This window comes from Dendropsophus ebraccatus, chromosome 12 (assembly GCF_027789765.1).
Source record: "Dendropsophus ebraccatus isolate aDenEbr1 chromosome 12, aDenEbr1.pat, whole genome shotgun sequence".
In the NCBI taxonomy this organism is placed as follows: domain Eukaryota; kingdom Metazoa; phylum Chordata; class Amphibia; order Anura; family Hylidae; genus Dendropsophus; species Dendropsophus ebraccatus.
Window position 1 is genome coordinate 43,158,338 of NC_091465.1, and position 14,969 is coordinate 43,173,306.

General features: G+C 42.6%; 1 protein-coding gene across 3 annotated transcripts in view; it reads right to left on the minus strand.

Moving 5' to 3' along the window:
• Positions 1–14,969, minus strand: part of LOC138768967 (FXYD domain-containing ion transport regulator 6-like) — a 78,967-nt gene that overhangs the window by 45,984 nt on the left and 18,014 nt on the right. The window contains exon 1 of one of the 3 annotated variants that reach the window (XM_069947075.1): positions 1,734–1,869. The exons of the other annotated variants lie outside the window; for them this stretch is intronic. The gene's annotated coding sequence lies outside the window, so the exon portion shown is untranslated. Of the gene's footprint in view, positions 1–1,733; positions 1,870–14,969 lie in introns of those variants that run through there. 3 annotated transcript variants of the gene reach the window in all.

Here is a 14,969-nt window from a genome sequence, read left to right on the forward strand (position 1 = left end):
AAATGTTGCCAAACCCGAACGGTTCAGCAAGTCAACTCAAAACTAATGGAGACCTCTCCAGTGGTTTACAAGGAATAACACCAGTAGATCAAGTTGCCTTCAATTCCCCCTACTGCTGTTTGTAATAAATCAGGTAGTGTTCAACAATGTTCATAATAAAATTTGTACATGGTTGTTTAGATTTTGATAATGTATGTGTTACTGATAATAAAACAGGCCCCTATGGTCTTTGCACCAACCATTGGTGTCAGTGTGCCAGTGCCAGTTTTCTCTGCAAGGGGCGCTGCACGGAGAAAAACATAAGTGCTTTGGTCAATTGGTAGAAAGGGAAGAGGCACCATTTCTAAACATGAAAGACAGTACTTTTATATCAAAGGAACTATAATTATACTGTCATAGCGCTCTGTTCTGTGTACAAGTCTCTGTACTGAATATGTGCTATGGTTGTGGAAGATAAGCCAGCATGTGTGTGTTTACACCCATGTGTAGAATTCATCACTGTCTATCCAAGCTGTTGAGATGTCTTATCTATTATATTTTATGCCTAATGGTCCTGTATGAAAACATTACTGAAAGAAAGCAAATTATACCCTCAATAACACTTGGTATCATATAATACACAGTATTAGTTATTTTCGCTTATAAAACAAGAGATACTTAAAAAAAAAATGAGAATAACATGTAAAAAACGACGAAACCTTATCTAAGCTAAGTGCTTATTACCTTCTATGGTTCACATCCAGGTCAATATATACGCTGTAAAGTGGGTTATTGTAGCGCGATATGCAGGTACTGTATATCCTCCACTACACAAAAATATTGCGTCACACCAAGTTGATGTACTGTACACAGCTTTCTTTGGAACATCTCAGCTGCCATTTTGCCCCAGATACTTCCAAGCTTAAAAATACTCAATACATTTTAGGTTTCATAATGGTAGTAGTAATAATAATGTTTTGTTGTTTAAATATAAAATAATACATTTCAGAAAATACATGTGTAATAAATACATAAAAAAAATACTACTACTACCAATACTAAACACTTTCCCATTGTCTATTTGTTTTCCACATGTAGAAATCTGGAGCATCTTTGAGGAGAAGAAAGAGATTTCTGGGATTAAACTATGAAGAATGGAAGGGAGGGGGGGAGGGGGGCACAAAGAACTGGCATAAACACCCCCCCCCCCTCCCGCCCTATTACCACCACCATCGGCACTCCCCCTGTAACAAGCACTGATGAAAAGATTATCAGAGATCAACCTCTTTATCTAACTAAATCATCTTCACGTCTCCATAACATCGGAGAGCAGACACCTGTGTGAATAGGCAAACAGAACATGGACAAAGGGAGGGACAAAGGAGAAAGACGAGAGCAAAGACTACTAATGCCGCTACACGTTATTTAATGCTGCCGGCTGAAAAGATTGTATTAAAAAAAAATAATTACTACTATTTCCATTGAAGAATTCAACGTAACAATCCCTGGTCGTATTTACTACTTCTACGTATAATCTGATATTATAGAAGCTCTGCAGAATTTACATTGTGTTCTCGCTCTGTAAAATTCTAGCTCCCAATCTTGTGTCAGTGCCACTAGCATTCATTCATTTTATTCATTCATTCATTCCCTGTTATTACTTGTAGTGCTCAGGTTGTAAGCCTCCTGCTGTAGTGGACAGCTATCCAGGTCACCATTATAAAGCACACAGCATACATCCACAGCACTGTTACCTTGTTGCAGTGATGTTCCTGGATGGTGGGATCAGCAGGTGGTGTATTCTCTGGGCTCTGCTGTACGAGCAGTCTGTATGTTGCCGCCTGGCAGTGTGTGTGCCACTGCTGATAAGGATGGATGGAGGCTGCTGTGCTGCTTAATAGCACATCCTGTAAGGGAGGGAGAGCCTTTCTTATGGACCAGCAATGGGAGGGTGTGTGTGTGTTGTGTGACTCCGCTTTTCTCCTTGTGACTGAGAACAAGGCTCCTGGTAAGGTGCTCGGATTCTGCCCCTTAATTAAGATGAGATGTGATCTGTAACACAAGGAGCTCTTACTCCACCTCCTACCCCGTCGCATTATAACTATCACACCATGGGTCTACTTACATCATTCTATATACTCCACAATAGAATCAACCTCCCCGAGCACAGAAACTTTTCCTTCCTCATTCATCAAGAATCCGTTTGCAATCTTTGAGATTTACAGATTTTGAATGGTTACGCTTTATTATTAGATACGGGTACATTATGCCTATTGTTGTAAGGTTTAACTCATGACCTTTGTTAGTGAATCAGTTCATTTAACCATAGTAAAGTCTACAGATTCATTCAACAATCCATCCCTATACAGCTCTACTAATAGGATTTTATATGCTTTCCCATTTCCTAGCCCTGATAAGTAAGTGGGCCAGTATAGCTTGTCTTACATATGTGCCCCCTTATCTTATTCTCTTACAGTCCTTTGCTTTCGTATCTATGATATGTGAATCTTGACAGCTATCTTGTGAACATTACTCAGAATCCAGACATATTTCAAGTTTTTGCAAGAGGTGTCCTGTCTGAAAGCTTTAATTTATTGATGACGGTATTATTAGCTTAAAGTATAGGTAATCTTACACTAATATATTGACATACATAACAGTTATATATCTAGGTGTTTGGGGTCTTGGCTTGGTAGTAATAGAATCTTAGGGTCCTATTAGACGGGTGGATGACGGCCCGATCAATATGGTAAACGAGCGCTGATCTACAAGATGGACGCATGTTTACTGGGCTTATTACACAACCTGATAATTGTTTAGCAAGGGCTTCCAGTGATTGGCTGAGCGGCCTGTTAGCCAAGACAGACTGCTCTGAAGCTGCAGCCGCAGTGCCGGGACGCATACAGAACAGAAAACCAGGGTAGAAAATCAGGCGCGGATCCAACGGAGATGAAAGATATATTTTAAAATTGAATATTTAAAACATTCATGGCGACAAAACGCGTTTCTAAACCGAACCGGTTTCTTTCTCAAGTGTCATCGAGATGATACTTGAGAAAGAAACCAGTACGGTTTAGAAACACGTTGTGTCGCCATGAATGTTCTAAATATTTAATTTTTTAAATATATCTTTCATCTCCGTTGGATCCGCGCCTGATTTACTACCCTGGTTGGAGGGAGGTCTTTTTTCTGTTCAGTGCTAACCATCTTGTATGGTTTTTACCTGGGAGTGGCAGCGATCCTACATGTGCTTTTAGAGTGTTGTGCCTCCATTTGCACAACCCTATCAGGTGAGAGTTTTTTAATTATTTCTCACACTAACCACATACCTCCCTGATTTGTGCTATGGAGCGCTGTTCAAATTTCTCTTGGGACGCATACAGAGCGCAGGAGAACACCGGGAACATGGACAGGAAATGTAAACTGTTCAATTGTCATCAGTTGGCCGTGCATTGCTATTACAGGTTGGCAGCCGATAATTTTAGGTCTGAACCTGAAGAAGCGATCAGCCATTGTTTTTTGCATTAGCTGATCCTTGTTTCTATTACACAGAGCGATAATCGTCCAAATCTGGCCAATTACTGCTCGATGTAATAGGGCCCTTAATGTATAGGTAATCTTACACTAATATATTATTATTCATAACAATCAGGTATCTAGTATTTAGGGGTCTTGGCTTGGAGCAGAAGAAACATCCAGTGCTGTGTTCTGTTTCACAATTCCCGTTCCTAATATTGGTTGTTTGATGTATGTGTGCAGGGCCGCCGATAGGGCAGTACAAGTGGTACTGCCGTATGGGGCCCGGACCCTAAGAGACATGCCACCTATTTTTGAGCATCCCGAGAAGCTGCGGCCATGCAGCTTCTCGGGATGCACAGATCGCTTTGATGTTCCGCCCGCACAGTGAGCGGGCGGAACATTAAAGCGATCAGAATACAGGAGCAGGACCTGTCAGCGTCCTCCTCCTGTATTCCCTCCCATAGGCTGCCGGCACTTCATACCAGCAGCCTATGGGAGGCCGGGACGTGACCTCTCCGGCAGGCGTGAGGATGTGACGTCATCACGCCTGCCGGAAGTCCCGTCCCTGCGGCTCGCAAGATGGAGCCAGAAGAGGAGGAAGAGCTGCTGCCTGCACAGTGCGGATTAGGTGAGTAGGATCTTTGTTTTTTTAGGGGCACCTCTGGGGGCATTATTAGTATATGGGGGCACCTCTGGGGGCATTATTAGTGTATGGGGGCACCTCTGGGGGCATTATTAGTATATGGGGGCACCTCTGGGGGCATTATTAGTTCATGGGGGCACCTCTGGGGGCATTATTAACTCATGGGGGCATCTCTGGGGGCATTATTAGTGTATGGGGGTACCTCTAGGGGCATTATTAGTATATGGGGGCACCTCTGGGGGCATTATTAGTTCATGGGGGCACCTCTGGGGGCATTATTAGTTCATGGGGGCACCTCTGTGGGCATTATTAGTTCATGGGGGCACCTCTGGGGGCATTATTAGTTCATGGGGCACCTCTGGGGGCATTATTAGTATATGGGGGCACCTCTGGGGGCATTATTAGTTCATGGGGGCACCTCTGGGGGTATTATTAGTATATGGGGGCACCTCTGGGGGCATTATTAGTGTATGGGGGCACCTCTGGGGGCATTATTAGTATAGGGGAACACCTCTGGGGGCATCATTAGTGTATGGGGGCACCTCTGGGGGCATTATTAGTTCATGGGGGCACCTCTGGGGGCATTATTAACTCATGGGGGCATCTCTGGGGGCATTATTAGTGTATGGGGGCACCTCTAGGGGCATTATTAGTTCATGGGGGCACCTCTGGGGGCAATATTAGCTCATGGGGGTACCTCTGGGGGCATTATTAGTTCATGGGGCACCACTGGGGGCATTATTAGCTCATGGGGGCACTGCAGGGAATCCTACATACAGGGGGCACAGCAGGGGATCCTACAGACAGGGGGCATCCCACATTCCTACTCGCTTTACTGCACATAACACCAAACAGCGCAGTTACTTTGGGAGCCGACAGGGGGGAGAAAGGAAAGGAAGCTGCTAGAAATGTGCGGAGCCTAAATTGTTTGTCTCGCAGGTTCTGAAAAGATGAAACATATCTGGAAGAAATCATCATGGAGGACTGGGCCGGATGGAGAGGAAAAGGGAAAGTGACGCCTCAGATCAAAGAAGACGTCACCTGTGAGTCACTGTATGACACTTTTCTTTTTTTTGTAGAACATTATTTAGTAGGGGTGCCCCGAGGTGACAGATACTACATTACCTGTACTCAGAGATATCACTGTGTTATCTGTGCTGTAACATAGGACTGCAGGTGACATCTACATTATCTGTACTCAGAGATATCACTGTGTTATCTGTTGTGTTACATAGGACTGCAGGTGACTACTACATTATCTGTACTCAGAGATATCGCTGTGTTATCTGTGGTGTTACATAGGACTGCAGGTGATAGCTACTACATTATCTGTACTCAGAGATATCACTGTGTTATCTGTGCTGTTACATAGGACTGCAGGTGACTACTACATTATCTGTACTCAGAGGGATATCACTGTTATCTGTGCTGTTACATAGGACTGCAGGTGACATCTACTACATGATCTATACTCAGAGATACTACTGTGTTATGTGGTGTTACATAGGACTGCAGGTGATATCAGGTGATTTCTCCAGGTTGCAGAAGTTCAAACTTCATCGTGCCCTGGTGTGCTGGTGTCTGTATACATGTGTGCTGGTGTCTGTATACATGTGTGCTGGTGTCTGTATGTGTGTATACATGTGTGCTGGTGTCTGTATACATGTGTGCTGGTGTCTGTGTGTGAGATCAATTCTAGAGAACTGGCTCATATATCCCATTTTCCCCAGTGGCTTAAAATGTAACCTCTGTTATACAGTTATAAAATTGTAGAACCTAAATGTGAACAAGGTGCAATTCAAATAGACACTTACTTGTATAGCTGTCTCTTGTGCTCTGTATGCAGTGCATTATATTCACCCTTGCAACGTACAATTTATAGCGTGTCTACAAGCCCAGCGGGGCTCATTATGATGGAGACTAAAACTTATACAAGAGTGGGGTAGGGGTTCCCCTGTATTCAGAATGCTGTTGAGTACTAGGCAATGCCCCGTCTGGGATTATTGAATTTCGAGGGTCTATGCAGAGCAGGATAAAAACACCTCTGCTGCACAAACAGGATCTCCTAGAAAGCGTTCTCACCGCCATGTATTCGCTATCACTGGCTTGGGTGAGCTAAACTAGTCTGCCTGGGGGTGGGGGGTAGGGTGATTTGTATATGCTCACTAACATGGAACAGCCTCATTATATTAGCCTTATCAACATATTCTATGTTAGTGAGCATACCGGGGGGGGGGGGATATTGGTGAACATATACAAATCAAACAGCCCCCCAATAACCAAATTCAATAACCCCAAACGGGGCATTGCCTAGTACTCAACAGCATTCTGAATACAGGGGAACCCCTACCCCACTCTTGTATAAGTTTTAGTCTCTATCATAATGAGCCCCGCTGGGCTTGTAGACACGCTATAAATTGTACGTTGCAGGGGTGAATATAATGCACTGCATACAGAGCACAAGAGGCAGCTATACAAGTAAGTGTCTGTATGGTGACATTTAAATTGCACCTTGTTCACATTTAGTTTCTACAATTTTATAACTGTATAACAGAGGTCACATTTTAAGCCACTGGGGAAAATGGGGTATATGAGCCAGTTCTCTAGAATTGATCTGAATAAAATTATACCTCCCAGCAAGGCGTGGGGCGAACACACTATTTTTTTTTTTATTAATGTGGGGGGCCCAGACACTTTGGTTGTATGGGGCCCCGAAATTCCTGATGGCGGCCCTGTATGTGTGATGACAGAGACACAGGCCTGTGTGATGTGTACTTGGCTTTTCATCACCGTCATCATCGTCACATTTACACACAAGCACACAATCAAGAAACCAACGGAAAATATTCATGTTGCAGATTGTAACCTCGTCCAAATCTGTGCTGATAGAAGTGATGGATGCTTTTCCCTCCAACCTATCAGTCGTGTGATTGAATCTTACGAGAGTGCGGTGTTTTTTTACCTTTACACAGTTGTTCTTGTAAACACACTTTGTCGCCATGGCTGTTTTCTCTCAGATCCCACCGGGGATCAGCTAAGTACTGGCTTTCAGCATTACAACAGGTTTAATCACCATGACAATGATGCTAGAATTTATTAGAAATATAAAGTAATTCTCGGGTTTACAGACTGGTTTCCGCTCTTTCTTGTTAGACATGTCAAAGTGCTCCACATAAGGAGTGTCATTGTGCCAGGGTAACGCCCTCATACCTTTGTTTGGTGGTATTGTCATTCACATTTGGAGGTCACAGGACACTTACTGGGAACTCATGCCATGTACAGGCCACTTCAGACCCGGTTTATGCAGTGAAATCATGACATAGACTATGAGTAAGCAAGCAGCAAAAGATGTGAGCCACTGGGCATGCAGCACAATGCAGGGGCACCATGCTGTCTGCACTAAGATACACTGATCGATATATAAATGTAATTGGGGAAGGGGGTTTGGCCACTATTTAGATTTACTATATAGGAATACTTAGAGACACTGTCATATAGAGGGTAATTTTTATGATACAGCAGATTGTTAGGGGTTTGTATAGTAACTTAAGTTGTTCTATTACCTAATAACCTGTTTGCAACCAGAACCTCAACTTCTGTAACTTTTTTTCTAGTGGTCATCACAAGTGTGGGTGCGGGCACTTCTCATGCGTGGAAACTTTAAAACATAACCTTTATTTTGTGCAAGTTTAAACATGGTGCTGCAGACAGACTTACCAATGCGTTTCACACAACTGCACTGAATCTTGGCCCATGGAAAGTGCCGGAGTCCACACTTGTGATGACCGCTGAACTCTTTGTTAACAGTGCCTAGCTAGCACCGGATGTCCATGGATACTACATCTCTACAATGCTGAGTTTAAAGCAACTCTGTACCCACAATCTGCACCCCCTCCCCAAACTGGGATGGAGGGGCATTGCAATCCTAGGGCACAAACACTCTAGGCCACGCCAATTTGACACAGGGCTGCAAGGGACTCCAGGACAAATCTTTAATTAAAAACAGCTATCCGAAGGTACAAGTGGTTTGGGGGGGTCAGATTGTGGGTACAGAGTCGCTTTACATTGACTGAGGTGAGCTGAATCAACAATCAAACTTTTTTTTAGTATGAGCCTGGAAATGATCTAATATCATACCACTGTCTGTTTGAGTAATATAACCCCATGCTTGCATAACCACATCCACACATATTACAGCGCTGCTGTTTAGTGCATCTTCAGACATTGCTACCCTTGTACATTTCTCTTTTTTTTTTTATTTTAGGATGACATCTCTGCTTCAAATTCCTTTTTACAGAGATCAGCAATTTCACTTGCCTGCTAGAGAAGTAATCAGACTCTTTCATGTTTTACTAACTTGACATCTTATTATGATATGAATATTATATTATTGTAAGGATAGAACCTATTAGCATATAACTTATAACTTTTCTTTCCTTAATCCACCTCTGATTCTGATTTAAAAACACATATACAACTTTCCCCAACTGCAGTATGTGACTGATATCCATGTCTGTTTTTTTTAAAGGGAATCTGTCAGCTGCAAATCACGTTCCAAAATGCTGACACTGTAAGATAGCTGCTAGGGCAAGGAGACACATGGTACCTTTCATATATCCATCTGTGCTTCCGGATGACAGAAAAATGCTTTATTTCTATGGGACAAAAAGTCAAAGAGGCTTTCCCGAAATCCTAAAGTGCAGTAAGCTGTGACACCTCCTTACTCCCCCCTACCATATTTGACCCTGCTTGGGACTCCAGGTTTCAATCAAGCAGAGAGGGAGGAAAAAGAGACATCAGCTTGCTGCAGATCAGGAACTTGGGAAAGCCTCTTAACCTCTTTGCACTGAAGAATAAAATGCATTTTTGTACATTCTGGAAGCAGAGATATATAAAAGGTGCCATGTGTCTCCTTTCCCCCCTATGTTCTTGAAGTGGAAACATAGCCTTAAACCTTTGGACAAACAAACCAAATACAAATAATCCTTGAAAAACTGTATGTAAATATAAAAATGACCGAAAATAAGGCCTAAAAGAATGGTTTAAAGGAAAGAGTTACGAGTCATAAAAGGAGGTATACAGTATCGGAACCTAAGTACTATTGTGTGACTGCCTTGCAGATCCACCATGCTGAATGTGTAAACTAAACACTGACATCTTTTTGTGGATGGTAGTTGGCCACATAAAGAGAGTCAAACTTGGTACCTAGCCCTGCACGGTAACCAAAATGAAGGAAAGCACTATGTACATGTATATGTATCTGCAAATCTGCTTTACCATCCGCTCTGCTGTTTACACCAGAACTATGACTGCCAGCTGTGACTTAATGACTCATACCACATCTCTGGATACAAGATTAGCAATGCTGTCACATAAGAGTGCATTCACACATCATTGTGCCCTCTGTGGGCACAGATACGATGGCACCCTGTCAAAATTAGGTGGCAACTTATTTGTAAAAAGACGGACATGGACCCCTTTTACGTCTATGGTTTGAACATAGTCAGCTAATGACTACCTTTGGGTTATTTTACATATATTTTACTTGGACTCAAAAGTGTGATTTGCTTTGGAACCATCAACCTTGGCTAAATCAATAGGAGGAAGCAAGGGCAAAATTAAATTAAGGGGCGGGTGGGCGGTTTGTACTGGCTTCTAGATACCCAGAGGGAAAAGAAGAGAACCAGGAAATGGGTGGCCTCTATATAGACCCCATCTGGAGTAAGGAGGGGAGGAATGCAGCCCTATTAGTCCACTCGCTAGGAGAGGAGGGTGAAGGGGAACAGCCACTGGGTTTAACCTCTCACCAGGGGTTACTATAATAGGGTGGGGATTAAGGGGGCAAGGGCTGAACCCAATCAGTGTGCACCCTTCCTAATTGATCAGTTTCTCCCTACGTCTATCGTTCATTTATATGTATAATGTTCTGCTGTTCCCTAAGCTCTGACATGCAAAGAATAGCTATAAATCCTATAAAGTACAGCTCCACTACTGTATTTTTTGGCAGCAAACAGATTAAGATAATGGAAAACTGGGGTACAACATAGTCTGCCGCTAGCTTACCTATCTGTGTTACTCAGTCCTCCTGGTCCCACAATCCTAGACGTGCAGCGTGTCTTCATAGAGAACACTAATTAAAGACTCATAGAAGAAGGGCTTAGAAGTGTAATGCCTCATGTAAGTAGTGATAGGGGATTTATCATTACAGCATAATAATTCTGAAGTGGATGCTTATTAAAAACTCCTTAGGCTGCGTTTGGATGCAGATTAATCACACGTGAATACCCGCCACTATGGGTACATTTAAAAAAGACTAAAAACATTGCAATCAAGTTCTATGCTGGACATATATTGTAGAACTATATTGTTTTAGCACACGTTTGACAGGTTTATATCTGTGTGCTGTATTTTTTTTTTTAATGAAAATCATTGGCTGCCACTCCATTTGCAAAACAAAAGGACTTTTTTTTTTTAAGGAAGCCAATGGGCAGACATATGCAAATGTGTTACAGTCGTGTGCATATATTTATACTTATATGTTTGCATAAGTCTAAAAGCAGTAAAAAAAACCACGTCATTTCATTGTAACCAGCACCTTAATACTTAGGGTGACATTACCCCTAGAGCACACAGTGCGGCTCCCTTTTGTGGTGTCTTGTGATATCAGTGTTGTGTCAATATCTTGTATCTTGGGAGAGATGAAGTCAATAAGGCATCTATGGTATGCTCTGTGGCTGACACTATGGGGCAAATGGATTTGAGGCACTAATGGCGTCCTTGGATTCTGATGCAACAATAGAGAAATTTTAAGAGCCTTTTAGATGTGCTGATTATCGGCAAGTCATTGCAAGTAATTCTCCTGCGGCCAATAAATGTTTTATGCCGTCCGCCATCTTGGGACAATGACGTAGTTGTATAACTTTGTAATGTGTGTTATTTTGTGAATAATTGTTTAGCGCCGCACTACCACTTTAATTCTTTGCGCAGAGAGCGGCGGGGGCGGAGGTGCGCGAGCTCTCCCATAAAGATAATGTGGGACACTGAGGCAGGTGAGATTCCGTGGCAGAGAGCTGCACCGCGGTATTCCCCAATTTTACTCAGTGTGAACATACCCTTATATTGTTATCCTTTTTTTGGAATACCCCTTTAAATACAACTAAAAAGTCAACCATAATAAAGTCTAAATAATCTTACATGATGTAAGATCTATATCCAGTTCTCCTACATTTGTGTCCCTTTGATTCTCAGATAAGAACACCTCAGGTTTATTATAGAACATGTGCCGGCCTGATACCTTTAATAGCGTTAATAACATGACTGTACTGAAGTGATAAATTTAGTAGCCTCTATATTTAGGGTGATAATGATAGAAATAGAGCACTTAACTTGTGTAGTCTGGCTTTCCATATGAATATCTCATGAGATGCAAATGGCTTATTGTCAAATAGGATTGTTTGGAAATGTCACTTTTCAGTGTATCCGATCTCTTTGGGAACATATGGGTATTTTAGTGTGTGACGTGTGGTTTCTTTGAATATTTGCATTATTGCAATCTGGTGGCAGCTGGTACTGTAGGTGCGGTGCCAGTTTTATAAATATTCACTACTATATCAAAGAAGCTCGGGATTGAATTTATAAACTGCTGAATAATAATTTCTGGCTTTGATATCTGGTTGATCACTCAGTACCATATCTTATTTGGGCCTTGTTTTCCTGATAATCAGGAATTAGTATGCCGCCACCCTTTCCTTTGTTTTTCCAGCTTCATTTGTACATCTTTAGCTTGGGGAACGTGTCTTTGGGGACGAGAAGCCAAATTGTTTGTTTGTAGAATTTATGTGTTATGTTCCTGATCGGAATTGTAACAAGGCTTTCCTTCAAACAGAGAAAGATTTTCTTTGCTGACCCGTCCCTGTGTCTAAATATCCTGTCCAAAGCAGAGTGGTGTGTTAGTGCCCCCCCTAGCATTACGTACGACCCTGACATTCTGTCATCCCAGCAAACTCTAGGATCGTATGACAATCTTTATACATAGGAATGACTTTGTGTCCCACTATCTGTAGGTGAATCACATTATGCTGGGATTTGGCTGAGATGTAAAGAAATTACTGCACCGAAAATAAGGGTAACAAGCTTATAACATTGCTGTCTTTGTAATATTGTAGTATGATATTGCTGCGACACTGTGGGGTATCGGGATCTGGGGTCTGTGAGGTATCGGGGCCTAGAGCCTGTGGGGTATCAGGGCCTGGGGAGTGTGGGGTTTTGGGATTTGGAGCCTGTGGGATATTAGGGCCTGGGGCCTGTGGGGTATCGGGATCTGGAGGCCGTGGGGTATTGGGGCCTGGGGCCTATGGGGTATTGGGATCTGGAGCCTGTGTGGTATTGGGGCCTGTGGGGTATCGGGATCTGGAGCCTGTGGGGTATCCGAGCCTGTGGGGTATCGGGATCTGGAGCCTTTGGGGTATCGGGACCTGGAGCCTGTGGGGTATTGGGTCCTGGGTCCTGTGGGGTATCGGGATCTGGAGCCTGTGGGGTAGCGGAGCCTGTGGGGTATCGGGATCTGGAGCCTGTGGGGTATCGGGGACGGGCTGTAAGGTCCTGGCCCTTCCTGTCCTGTCAGTTGCTCCTGACCACCACTGCTTTTAACTGCCTTTGTATCCACATGAATGGCTCCTGGGGCTCTTTTAGGCCATGGGCTTTTTCAGAGTCACTCATTGTGTCTGCAGAGGAAAGAAGGCCCAGCACTTGGCATAGCCCAAAGGGGCAATATTATTAGGAAAAAGGGGGCTGATCAGTGTGTGGGGTAAGAGAGGTACCCAACTAGTGTGCATGATACACAAGATGGGCACAAGTCAGTTATGATTTGGGGCATTATGGGTAAGGAAAAGGTGAGGTGGGTGCTAGAAATGTGATGGACATATTCTGTCCATCCATTAGGATTTGCAGAGACAAGCAGGGTCTGGAAGAAGTCTTAATGGTAGCCTGGGCCAGATGTAAGGGATGTTAAAGCAAAGGACTCACTATATACAGTATAAGTACACAGCAATCACGTATATGGTTTAGGGAGCTTGTGTAGAGCTCGTATCTACTATTATATGGTCATTGTATGGAAGTAATAATGGTCTTTGTATTGTGGCTTTTACTCCACTAGAGGATGATAGTATTATTCATTCCCCGTGTGGTGGACATAGTGTAACCTTGTATAGTAATATTATTAGTAATATTGGGCTCAGTGTACTGATGCTTCTTTATTAACAGTATGAACAGTTTGATGATAATGCACACAGTGATGATATTTGTTCCTTGTAAAATTGTATTATTTGGTAACTGTATGATTATTATTAAAACGTAGATTATCATACATAGATAAGTGTTCTTAACTTTGACATATGTATAGAACTTAACCCCCACAACCCCATCCCCATTAATGAATGGAAGGCCAGTGGCTGTCCATGAGTATTGTGCACTTGTAGGACTTCCTACATAGAGCAATGTGCCTTATCTGCATCCTGCCAGGGATTGGTTTCTAACCTGCCCTCTACAAGTATTTGTAGAATAATACTTAATGTTTGCCTTTTCCACCCATATATGCTAGGTCATTTATTTTCTTTGGGTGGGTGGGTGTAAGTTACCCTGATAATGGTTTATTTGTTTTACCATTCATGCAGTAGAAGTTAATTTTATGTTTTGTGACCTTCATAGATATTAGTAAAAACAACCCAGAATCATAGGCACTAGTCTCGTGGGACTTGGCAAGCTTGTCCTAAAAGGAAAATGCACCATTCATGTGCTAGAAAGCTTTGTAGCCCTCTTCAGCCCCTGCACCACCATAGACTGTATTGTCAGGCTGCTATGTGAGGGAGTGATGAGGAGGGTGGGAACAAGGAGAGGATAGTACTATGGAGGTTTGCCTGCTCTTCTGGTAGTTTTTGGGAAGCCTCCTGGATATATGGTATAGACTTACTTATCTACCTTCTGACAATCAAGGCTTTTTTAACAGCTGCTGCTGCCCTAGGCACTAAACCTGAAGACACCCCATCTTTACTCACCAATATCATGTATCATGATTTTCTTTTATTGTTGTATTATATCTTGTATTGCTAATAATCCTGGTAATCAATTATTAGAGCAGTCTGCATATTGTCAGAAGGAATTCTCACCACAGGATTGGTAAGTAATAGCTCCAGCTATTGTAACTGGATGACACCAGCATACCAGACCTGACCATTACCACTATAGCTTCCCCCCCCCCTCCCCCCTTGAAAAGACACCAGATTTACTGGCAAGTCTGAAAGGGATGTAAGAGACTAAAAAAAATAAAAGCAAAAAAAAGTTGTTTCCTTCTCCCTGCTCCCTGGCGCTGCCCCCCTGCAAGCTGCTGCCCTAGGCACCGGACCATGGGTGCCTCGTTGGAAATACGGCCCTGCCGACAATGCTTATAGCATCTCATAGTATTATGACCAATTGAATTGCCCAACACACTTCACACAGTAGTATGGTCAATAATCCATTAAAGAAATTTCCTCTCTTTTTTTTTTTCAAAAACAGTTTTGCTCCTTTCCATATGTTTCAAATTACATCTATTCATATAATTGTGGGATCAACTACAATAACAATAATAGACACAACATACACGATATACGCAATAGGTTTTTCCTTCATACAGTATATGGGTCTTCCCCCATTCTTCCATGTCCAATAGTTCACTTTAAATGCAAAAAACAAAAAAGTTCATCCAAGGCACTCTATCCTATAAAATATCATACCTTTATTCTTCGTTCACAAGTATAAAAGTCCACATAAAATGGTGTGTAAAGACACAACC